The sequence below is a fragment of the Salmo trutta genome, chromosome 14 (genome assembly GCF_901001165.1).
Source record: "Salmo trutta chromosome 14, fSalTru1.1, whole genome shotgun sequence".
In the NCBI taxonomy this organism is placed as follows: Eukaryota; Metazoa; Chordata; class Actinopteri; order Salmoniformes; family Salmonidae; genus Salmo; species Salmo trutta.
The window spans coordinates 77,949,860-77,962,022 of record NC_042970.1 but is presented as its reverse complement, the minus strand read 5'-3'; the positions used below and the strand labels follow the sequence as shown (position 1 = coordinate 77,962,022).

The 12,163-nt window shown below is 40.6% G+C and overlaps 1 protein-coding gene across 1 annotated transcript in view; it reads right to left on the bottom strand.

Moving 5' to 3' along the window:
* The window catches only part of LOC115147887 (zinc finger protein 107-like), a 36,583-nt gene that overhangs the window by 6,735 nt on the left and 17,685 nt on the right, over positions 1 to 12,163 (bottom strand).

Below are 12,163 nucleotides of genomic sequence, written 5' to 3'. Positions count from 1 at the left end.
TGTAGCCTAATATTACTTCAGAAAGTTCCTGGATAACATTTTACGTGATCTATAAAATTCGAGTAAAGTCAAGAAAACGTTCAACACCCCCTTTCGTTAAGAATCTTGTTGTCTACTATCTTCTACCTTTGCTTGGCAGTAACTTAGAACACATGCGCAAAGAGGGAGTATCTTGAATAGGCCTCTCGTGAGAGGTGTCTGAGAATTACTACTTCTGGTCTTTGGCTGCTGCTATAATGCAGCTGCTGTACATTACCAGCACAGACAGGACAAAGAGCTGTTTATGCAAGCCTTTGCAATGGTTGCATCAAACCTAATTCACAATTAATTCTCCGGTCAAAAATAAACTTAAGTCCAGCGGTGGAAAAAGTACCCAAGTGTCATACTTGAGTAAAAGTAAAGATACCATAATAGAAAATGACAAGTAAAAGTGAAAATTCTACTTGAGTAAAAGTATTTGGTTTTAAAAATACTTATGTATCAAAATAAATGTAATTGCTCAAATATACTTAACTATTAAAAGTATGAATAATTAAAATGTCCTTATAATAAGCAAAACATTTTCTTGTTTTTTAAAATTTACAGATAGGCAGAGGCACACTCCAACACTCAGACTTAATTTACATCCAAAACAATTGTGTTTAGTGAGTCTGCCAGATCAGAGTAAGTAGGGATGACCAGGGATGTTCTCTTGATAAGTGTGTGAATTTAACCATTTTCTGTCCTGCTAAGCATTCAAATTTTACTTTTGTGTGTCAGGGAAAATGTATGGAGTAAAAAGTATTTAACTTTCTTTAGGAATGTAGTGAAGTAAAAGTAGTCAAAGTACAGATTCCCCCAAAAAACTACTTAAGTAGCACTTTAAAGTATTTTTACTTAAGTCTTTCTTCTAAACTAAACTACAGCCAAATATACTGTATTTATAACTAACTCCCTTCTGTCTATGTATATAACTTGTATAAAATAAAGATGTTATTTCAAAATAACAGTAAACATAATGCTTTATAGCTACAATATAGCTAACATTAGCTAGCTAATGACAAGCTCTTCTCTGCTGCCTGGATGCGTTCACGTTTCTCTCGTCTGGATTTCTTGTTAGTTACCATATGGACAAGCAGTAGCCTGCTGCAGTAGTCAGACTACACCAATTACCAAAATGTCATGTTTACACTGCACAAATATTTGAGAACAGTCAGCCCTCGAATGCTAGCTAATGAACGTTAGTTGATTGTAACATTGACACTGTCTGTGTGCTGACTACAGGTTTTACTAACATCAGTTGATTGTAACACTGACATTGTCTGTGTGCTGATTACAGGTTTAACTAACGTTAGTTGATTGTAACACTGACATTGTCTGTGTGCTGACTACAGGTTTAACTAACATCAGTTGATTGTAACATTGACATTGTCTGTGTGCTGATTACAGGTTTAACTAACGTTAGTTGATTGTAACATTGACACTGTCTGTGTGCTGACTACAGGTTTAACTAACGTTAGTTGATCGTAACATTGAGATTGTGTGTGCTGACTACAGGTTTAACTAACATTATTTGATTGTATTATTGACATTGTCTGTGTGCTGACCCACGTTTTAACTAACGTTAGTTGATTGTAACATTGACACTATCTGTGTGCTGACTACAGGTTTAACTAACGTTAGTTGATCGTAACATTGAGACTGTGTGTGCTGACTACAGGTTTAACTAACGTTAGTTGATCGTAACATTGAGACTGTGTGTGCTGACTACAGGTTTAACTAACGTTAGTTGATCGTAACATTGAGACTGTGTGTGCTGACTACAGGTTTAACTAACGTTAGTTGATCGTAACATTGAGACTGTGTGTACTGACTACAGGTTTGGACGTCACTCTACAGATGAACCCTCTATCCTGACACCTCTGGAGCAGTGCTGCAGGTAAAACATGGTACATGATTAAACATTAAGGTGCAATAAGTTGTGTTATCATGAACATATATACTCAGCTAGAGGAGACATTCCATTTCTCTCTCGCTCTCTTTCTCCTTATCTAGGATCCGTCGCTCCACCCCACTGCTTCTGTCTGCGTCTCCTCTCCCTGCCCCAGTACAGTCTGTCATGTCATGAGGGACTCTCTTTTTCATGATCCTCTATTCTCCGTGGCCCCTCTCCTGGACCGTCGCCTAGCGACCGTGCTCAGAACCTTGAGCCGTCGCCAGGAGTGACAGTGTAGCCGCCATGGAGGAGGTGAGGATGATGTCCCTCATTACAAGACCTTGGTTACACCTGTGACACATGCACGGTACACTCTTAGAAAAAAAATATTTTGACAGTTGAAGTGTTGTTTTTGAGTGGGTGTGGCAACACTACACTTTTAGAAAAAAAAGGTGCTATCTAGAACCTTAAAGGGTTATTCAGCTCTCCCCATAGGAGAACCCTTTTGGGTTCCAGGTAGAACCCTTTGGTTACCATGTAGAATGCCTTTGTAGAAAGGGTTCTACATGGAACCCAAAAGGCTTCTACCTGGAACCAAAAAGGTTCTATATGGAAGTGAAAAGGGTTCTTCAAAGGGTTATCTTATGGAGAAAGCCGAAGAACCCTTTAAGGTTCTAGATAGCGCCTTTTTTTCTCAAAGTGTAGTGTTGCCATGCCCAGTCGACGACAACACTTCAACCGTCAAAAGAAATTGTCCTGGTGCATCACCATGGCGTTGATGAATTGTGTGACGTCATTGCATTGGCAAGCCACAAGACTGACATAAGGACATTTGCTGTTTCTGGCATCATTTGTTTGGCTTCTAACTGTTAGAGAGGATAGCTGCATCCCAAATGTTAACTGACATTCAGTACCAGTCAAAAGTTTGGACACACCTATTCATACATTGTAGAATAATGGTGAAAACATCAAAACTATGAAATCATGTAGTAACCAAAAAAGTGTTAAACAAACCAAAATATATGTTATGTTTTAGATTCTTCAAAGTAGCCACCCTTTGCCTTGATGACAGCTTTGCACAATCTTGGCATTGGGTCTTTCAACCAGCTTCATGAGGTAGTCACCTGGAATGCATTTCAATTAACAGTTGTGCCTTGTTAAAAGTGAATTTGTGGAATTTCTTTCCTCAATGTGTTGCCAATCAGTTGTGTTGTGACAAATTAGGGGTGGTATAAATCAAATAAAACGTTTTGTCACGTGCCGAATACAACAAGTGTAGACCTTACCGTGAAATGCTTACTTACAAGCCCTTAACCAAAAGTGCAGTTCAAGAAAGAGTTAAAAAAATATTTACCAAATAAATTATAGTAAAAATATTAAAAAGTAACACAATAAAATAACAATAACGAGGCTATATGCAAGGGGTACCGGTACCGAGTCAATGTGCGGGGGTACAAGTTAGTCGAGGTAATTTGTACATGTAGGTAGGGGTGAAGTGACTATGCATAGATAATAAACAGCTAATACCAGCAGTGTACAAATCAAATGGAGGTGGGGGGTTGTCAATGTAAATAGTCCAGTGGCCATTTTATTAATTATTCAGGAGTCTTATGGCTTGGGGGTAGAAGCTGTTAAGGAGCCTTTTGGTCCTAGACTTGGCACTTCGGTACCACTTGCCGTACCAGAGCAGAGAAAACCATCTATGACTTAACTTCTTTGGGATAGGGGGCAGTATTTTCATGGCCGGATAAAAAATGTACCCGATTTAATCTGGTTACTACTCCTGCCCAGAAACTACTCCTGCCCGTTTTTTATCCGGCCGTGAAAATACTGCCCCCTATCCATAACAGGTTAATGTGAAGACTGTTATATCAAATAAATTCTCTATGTGTAATTATTACCTGATTTAAACTAATCACGTAAACAGTAATTAACTAGGAAGTCGGGGCACCATGGGAAAAGGTTGTTTATAGAGTCACTATTTCTCGAATGTAACTTTCTTCACATTTTCATATATTATTGATTTACAGTCACTTATTAATGTATTATTACCTCATCAGTCATTTTCTGAATGTCGCAAACCCTTCCGCAGAGGTAGGGAGGCGAGCAGGCCAGAGGTGGATGAACGCAGTGCCCTTCTTTGGGTGTAGGGACTGATCAGAGCCTGAAGGTACGGTGGTGCCGTTTCCCTCACAGCTCCGTAGGCAAGCACCATGGTCTTGTAGCAGAAGCGAGCTTCAACTGGAAGCCAGTGGAGTGTGCGGAGGAGCGGGGTGACGTGAGAGATCTTGGGAAGGTTGAACACCAGACGGGTTGCAGCGTTCTGGATGAATTGTAGGGGTTTAATGGCACAGGCAGGGAGCCCCACCAACAGCGAGTTGCAGTAATCCAGACGGGAGATGACAAGTGCCTGGATTAGGACCTGCGCCGCTTCCTGTGTGAGGCAGGGTCGTACTCTGTGAATGTTGTAGAGCATGAACCTACAGGATCGGGTCACCGCCTTGATGTTAGCTCAACTTCAGGTATGTTCATCCCCATTTTGTTCCATTTGGTTCTGTTCAAGAAACATTTTAACAGAATTGGGGGAACGAACACATCCCTGATCAGGCGTAGACACAATTCACTTTCATAGCAGCCACGTTGTATTCCTTGTCGCATCTATGCACCGTTACTTTATCTTTTTCGTTTTTTTAAATTACAGCATCTTGAAACTAAAATTGGGATCATGTTTACTGTGCTAATGACCATACCAACAGTAAAGGAGAGGAATGTAGAATACAGTGAACTCAGCAAAATGAGGCAATTTGTGGTAAGTACATGCGGGCCGCCATCTTTATGCACCTCTGCTACTGTTACAGAAGCAGACTGTAGTCTAATCTACACACCATGGTTCTTATTTAATGAAAACAAATCTCCATCTTCCTTATCTTCTCCTCCTCCTCTCTCAGTTCCACTCTGCCTCGGTGTTTTCCTGCAGTCGAATCATGAACCACGCATATTTCAAAAATGTATTTACTTAAAATGTAATCTTAAACCTAACCGTAACCACACGGTTAACCTTATGACTCACCCTAACCTTTAAATAAAAAAGCTAAATTTTGTTTCCATGAACTTCCACGACATACATTTTGACTTTCTGGCTGTGGTAACGACTGCCTGACATTTAAGAAATGTATTTTCATTGCCATTGCATATTAGCAGGCAATCGCTGGGAATTATTTATTGGGTTAATTTACAGGAACATGATGTGTCTCACCCCACAAAAGGGGTGCTACAGAAAAGTTGGGAGCATGAACGTGGACAGAATAAAAGCTTTGGATGGGTGGGTGACAACCAGGAGAGGCAGATGGGTTTGTATTGCAGGGACTTTAGCCCCACGGTACCTATCCCTGTGAGTCCACCATGGCTACTCCCACCTCCAGTAGTTGATTTTCAAGTGTTGAAGAGAGTACGGAAAGACAGGGAGGGGGTTGATCCATGCAAGTTCTTTAAAAGGCTAATGGAAACTGTAAATCCGTGTTTTTTTGCCCATATATACAGATGGATCAAAAGACCCAAGGACAGGTCAGACTGGATCAGCCTTTGTTGAACAGGAAAGTGAGGTGGCTGTCAGAAGACAAATTACAGACCACCTGGCTGTGCTGATGGTCGTACTGTTGACCTTGCAGTGGTTGGAGGAAGTCACGCATAGTAGTTATATGTTCTGACTCATTTGTTGTGTTGATGAGCCTGTAATCATTTAGCTCATTAAGCAGAAAAGGCCTGCTATATGAAGGAATTCAAATTCATGCCCAGGTGAGACAGATGTGTGTCCTAATAAGCTTTGCTTGGGTCCCGGCCCATGTGGGGGTGGAAGGGAATGAGGAAGTAGATGTGCTAGCTAAACAGGCCCTTAGGAGACAGGAGGTGGAGGTGCCAATGAGCAAAGCAGAGGCTAAGGGAATGATATGGGCAGAGATGACAGGAGCAGTGGAACAGTGACAATAAGGCAGGCATCTATTCATTGTTGACATTTTAGTCATTTAGCAGACACTTATCTAGAGCGATTTACAGGAGCAATTAGGATTAAGTTGCTCTAGGGTACATTGACAGATTTTTCACCTAGTCGGTTCGGGTTACAGGCCCAACACTATAAACCACTAGACTACCTGCCACCCCTATTCCAGGTACAGAGTAAAGTAGGGGAGGATGGTAGGAATGGACAGAAGAGAGGAAGGAGGCTATCCTTACAAGGCTAAGAGTGGGGCACAGCCAGCTGAATAAGTTATGAAATGTGATAGGAAATCATTCAACAGGAAGATGTGATTATTGCCAGGAAACAGAGACAGTGGAGCATGTACTGATGCAGTATGATAGGGAAAGAGAGACTGATACAGTATGAGAGAGAAGGGGTACAGGAATTGAGTTTGATAAGCTGTTGGGGTTCGTTTCCTTGTTCCTTGTCAATCATTGCCTCATTGGTGAAATTAGCATTATGACAATATCTTTAATTAAATCATTCAAAAACCTTTATTAATGCAATTGCAGACAGAAGTTGACAACAGGAACATAACGCATGTTTCCGAGTAAGTTCTGCATCAATGAAATGGTCCCAAGTTATTTTATCAAACCCAAATTCCATGTGTGAGAAAAACTCATGACTATGATTACATTTCCATTATCAGCAGCATTTAGGCTGTCCACTTTGAAGAGCTGAGACAGAATAGCCATATAAGGAATGGAACATATATGACCAGGCCCTGCTACCATTATAACCTATACAGCTGTCAGATGTGGGCGTTAAGAAGCAAGAACTGAGATGGAAAGATAATAATGGAGAAAGGTCAAGGAAAGCTATTTTCATATAGAGGGAGGGGACTCAATATGTTATGCAAAGACAGAATCCTATAAAGGTAGGACTCTGTAATATGAGAATTTAGTCTTTTTCATGGAAGGGCTCGGCTCTGTTACGTGTATAATAGGGTCCTTCCATGGAAGGGCTAGGCTTTGATACTCTGTATTAAAGTCTATATTGAATTCACAAGTTCTCGTAAGAGTGTTATATTTCTGAGGCAATATTCCACGGCATACAGCCCTAGTGATGTCACTGCCTACGTCATTATCTTTTACTCATGAGACCAAAACCATGCCTACACAGCTATATAAACAAGGCTTTTAGTGTTATCTAAAAGCTTAGCAGTAAATGTCCAAGTTGATTTATAGTGGAACGTCTGACTAGTCTTCTATCTCTTACACTCCCCTGCAGAGTTCTGTCTTCACTGTCACACATTTCTCAGACAGTTTCTTCATAAGTGGCAGAGAGCCCAGAAAAGCACTGTGGAACAATATTAAACCTCATAATGTATATATATTGTTAATCTGTAGTCTAGGACCCTATAAATGTAAGGACTAGGTGTAATCGGTTCTGTACCGGTACCTTCCTGCATTGTGTTCTGGTAAGGTGTAGGTGGAAGACAAGGCTCTGGACACAATTCTGCCGGTTGTCTCTCTTTTAATGACTTCATGGAATGGATACAAATACAAGGCAAAGTTAATGCTGCCATCTGGACTGCCATACAAGTATATTTGCCTCCTCATCACGCTCTAAGCAAACTCAGTAGTAAAAGCATTAAAAAAAAATGCATTTTACATGTTCATATTTTTAAAAGACTCATTTCATTTTATAAATGTTGTACACCAATACAACAATAATTTGCTAAGTGCAAAATATTTCTTAGAGAGTGTACTATTGAACCATTATACCTGAGGCATACTAATGAAGTAACGCCATTTTTTACATGACCGGACAGGTAACAAAACAAATGACAGCTAACTAGGTACATTAAACATGAAGTACAAAATCGTCACGTTTCACAACATACCTGCATGGAATGGATACAAATACACGGCAAAAGTTAATGCTGCCGCCTGGACTCCCATACAAGTATATTTGCCTAATAAAAGACAAAAAACAGTGAAGAATGCCCGTGAGAAAAATCATTCTTGTATCTCAGCTGCCGTCCACCTATCAGCTGTTTTGAAATTTAAAACCGCAGAAAGGGAAGGATCTGGGCAGTGTTTCACAAACATCATCGTTACCTCTCAGCTGGAGTACTCGATGCTCCGACCTGCCTCCTCAAACACTCGACGGCCACATCTACTGACTTGTTCCAACGGATCCAGTACTCCATGGCATTTTCTCCTAGTACTTGCTAAGTGTTATAAAAAATGTTTGGCAAGAGCCATGGATGAATATGTCAACTCACTGAAAAGATATTTCAGTATATCTATTATCACTTTGGGGGTTCTTGTGAGGTTTCAGAGATGTATTGCTGCGGAGTGTTATCTTTACGATGTCTCTAGCTCTCCACAGAAGCTTGGACATGATCTCCTGTGACTGTTCTATGACCGGCACGCCCCTCATTCTCAGGTAAGCGTCCATGAGCTCCTCCCATCATGTACTGAGCACTTGTCAGACCCCTCCCCTCTGAAACATGGAGGCTCTCTCACATCAGACTGCATGACCAACTTCATACCAGATAAATTAAGGAAGGGTGTGTCAGTGAATGTCTGGCCTGCACTGGAGCTCTGAGCATGTGCGCCTCCATCATCCTTCCGCTCACCTTCCTTCCTAATTTGAGCTCAATTGTCACGTCCTGACCAGTATAAGGGGTTATTTCTTACTGTAGTTTGGTCAGGACGTGGCAGGGGTGTGTTTGTTTTGTGTTGTCAGGGTTTTTGGGTAGTGTTCTATGTTTTGTATTTCTATGTTATATTTTCTAGTTATTATATTTCTATGTTAAGTTTATTGTTTTGACCTTCAATTGGAGGCAGCTGTTCCTCGTTGCCTCTAATTGAAGGTCCTATTTAGTAGGGGTGTTTTTCTATGGGTTTTGTGGGTAGTTGTTTCTTGTTTAGCTGTGTGCCTGACAGGACTGTTTTCGTTGTTCTTTTTGTTCAGTCTTCATTTATTTAATAAATTAGAAAATGAGCATTCACATCCCCGCTGCATTTTGGTCCAATCACTACGACGCTCGAGAAAATAATGGTAGATAGAGTGATTTATTTCAGGTTTTATTTCTTTCATCACATTTCCAGTGGGCCAGAAGTTTACGTACACTCAATTAGTATTTGGTGGAATTGCCTTTAAATTGTTTAACTTGGGTCAAACATTTTGGGTAGTCTTCCCACAATAAGTTGGGTGAATTTTGGCCCATTCCTCCTGACAGAGCTGGTGTAACTGAGTCAGGTTTGTAGGCCTCCTTGCTCACATGCTTTTTCAGTTCTGCCCACAAATTTTCTTTAGGCTTGAAGTCAGGGCTTTGTGATGGCCACTCCTGTAACGTCCGTCTGAAGGAGTAGACCAAGGCGCAGCGTGGGTTGGATTCATCATATTTTAATTAACGTGAACCAGCAAAACAATAAACAAAACACAACGAACGAACAGTATTGCAGGCTACTCACAGCTGTGCAAAATCAACTTCCCACAAAAGACAGGTGGAAAAAGGGCTACCTAAGTATGGCACCCAATCAGCGACAACAAAGTACAGCTGTCCCTGATTGAGAGCCATACCAGGCCAAAACACAGAAATACAAAACAAGGATAGGGAACATAGAATGAACATAGAAATATAGAACATGCATCAAAACCCCAAAACACACAAAACAAACACCCCCTGCCACACTGGTCAAGAAGTTACAAATCCCAATACCTTGATTTTGTTGTCCTTAAGCCATTTTGCCACAACTTTGGAAGTATGCTTGGGGTCATTGTCCATTTCGAAGCCCATTTGCGACCAAGCTTTAACTTCCTGACTGATGTCTTGAGATGTTGCTTCAAGATATCCACATAATTTCTCATCATGATGGCATCTATTTTGTGAAGTGCACCAGTCCCTCCTGCCGCAAAGCACCCCCACAACATGATGCTGCCACCCTCGTGCTTCACGGATGGCATGGTGTTCTTCGGCTTGCAAGCATCCCACTTTTTCCTCCAAACATAATGGTCATTATGGCCAAACAGTTCTATTTTTGTTTCATTAGACCAGAGGACATTTCTCCAAAAAGTACGATCTTTGTCCCAATGTGCAGTTGCAAACCGTAGTCTGGCTTTTTAAATGGCGGTTTTGGAGCAGTGGCTTCTTCTTTGCTGAGCGACCTTTCAGGTTATGTCGATATAGGACTCATTTTATTGTGGATATAGATACTTCTGTACCTGTTTCCTCAAGCATCTTCACAAGGTCTTTTGCTGTTGTTCTGTGATTGATTTGCACTTTTCGCACCAAAGTACGTTCATCTCTAGGAGACAGAATGAGTCTCCTTCCTGAGCGGTATGACGGCTGTGTAGTCCCATGGTGTTTATACTTGAATACTATTGTTTGTACAGAAGAATGTGGTACCTTCAGGCGTTCGGAAATGGCTCCCAATGATGAACCAGACTTGTGGAGGTCTACAAATCTTTTTCTGAGGTCTTGGCTGATTTCTTTTGATTTTCCCATGATGTCAAGGAAAGAGGCACTGAGTTTGAAGGTAGGCCTTGAAATACATCCACAGGTACACCTCCAATTGACTTAAATGATGTCATGGCTTTAGAAGCTTCTGATAGGCTAATTGACATCATTTTCTGGAACTTCCCAAAATGTTTAAAGGCACAGTCAACTTAGTGTACATAAACTTCTGACCCACTGGAATTGTGATAGTGTATTATAAGTGAAATAATCTGTCTGTAAACAATTGTTGGATAAATGACTTGTCAAGCACAAAGTCCTAACCGACTTGCCAAAACTATAGTTTGTTAATTTCAGAATTGCAGAATTCTGAAGTTTTGATGAATAAGGTGCCCAAAGTAAACTGCCTGTTACTCAGGCCCAGAAGCTAGGATACACATATAATTGGTAGTATTGGATAGAAAACACTCTAAAGTTTCCAAAACTGTTAAAATAATGTCTGTGAGTATAACAGAACTGATATGGCGAGGATGAGGACGAAAAACCAGAGGACAATCCATCCAGAATTTTTTTTTCTCCAGCTCACCCCTGATTAGAATGCCTGTCAGTGGGAAAATAACAGGAATTCCTCCCAGATTGCAGTTCCTAGGGCTTCCACTAGATGTCAACAATCATTAGAAAAAGTTTCAGGCTTGTTTTTAGAAAAATTAGCTAGAATTTGTAGTTTTTCCAGGAGGCTCCCATTTCGGCTTGTAGTGTTATGACGCACCAGGATGAGAGCGCTTACTTCTTGTTTATCTCTGGTAATGGACATACTATTCTCCATCTTAAATGTTATCATTAATTTACATAATAGGGTACCTGAGGATTGATTATAAACATTGTTTGGAGAAATTTATTGGTAACGTTTGGGATTCATTTTGAACGAGGGAAACCGGTGGATTACTGAGTCAAGCGCGCCAGCTAAACTGACTTTTTTGGGGTAAAAAGAAGGACTTCGACGAATAAAATGACCATTTGTGATGTAACTGGGACTCTTATGATTGCAACCAGAAGATCTTCAAAGGTAAGTGATTTATTTAATCGCCATTTCTGACTTTAGGGATGACTCTGCTTGGTTGAAAAATGAATGCAATGCTCTTTTGTGCGGGGCGCTGTCCTCAGATAATCGCATGGTATGCTTTCGCTGTAAAGCCTTTTTGAAATCTGACAAAGCGGCTGGATTAACAAGAAGTTAAGCTTTTAAATGATGTAGGACACTTGTATGTTACGAATGTTTAATATTCCGAATATTGTATTTTTGAATTTGCAATTTCACCGGATGCTGGCGTCCCACCTAGCGGAGAGAGGTTAACAAGAAATTTGTGGAACTGTTGAAAAGTTTTAATGACTCCAACCTAAGTGTACGTAAACTTCCGACTTCAACTGTAAGTCATATTCACTATCAAAATACACAAATAAAATTGAATATATGTATCAACAATTTCAAATTTATCAGTTAATCTAAGAGATATGCCAAACAAAACATGAGTTATTTATTTGTGTGTTTAAGAGATTTCATTCCAACCTATTTATTATAGCATAGCAACTCCCGGCGACCAAGCTGGTGTTGATCAACGGCGATTCATAATGATCCACGTTGATCTGAGTCACGGCAACAATGTAACCGGTTCTGTACCGGTACCGTTCTGCGTTGTGTTCTGGTAAGGTGTAGGTGGAAGACAAGGCTCTGGACACAATTCTGCTGGTTGTCTCTCTTTTAATGACTTCATGGAATGGATACAAATACAAGGCAAAAGTTAATGCTGCCGTCTGGACTCCC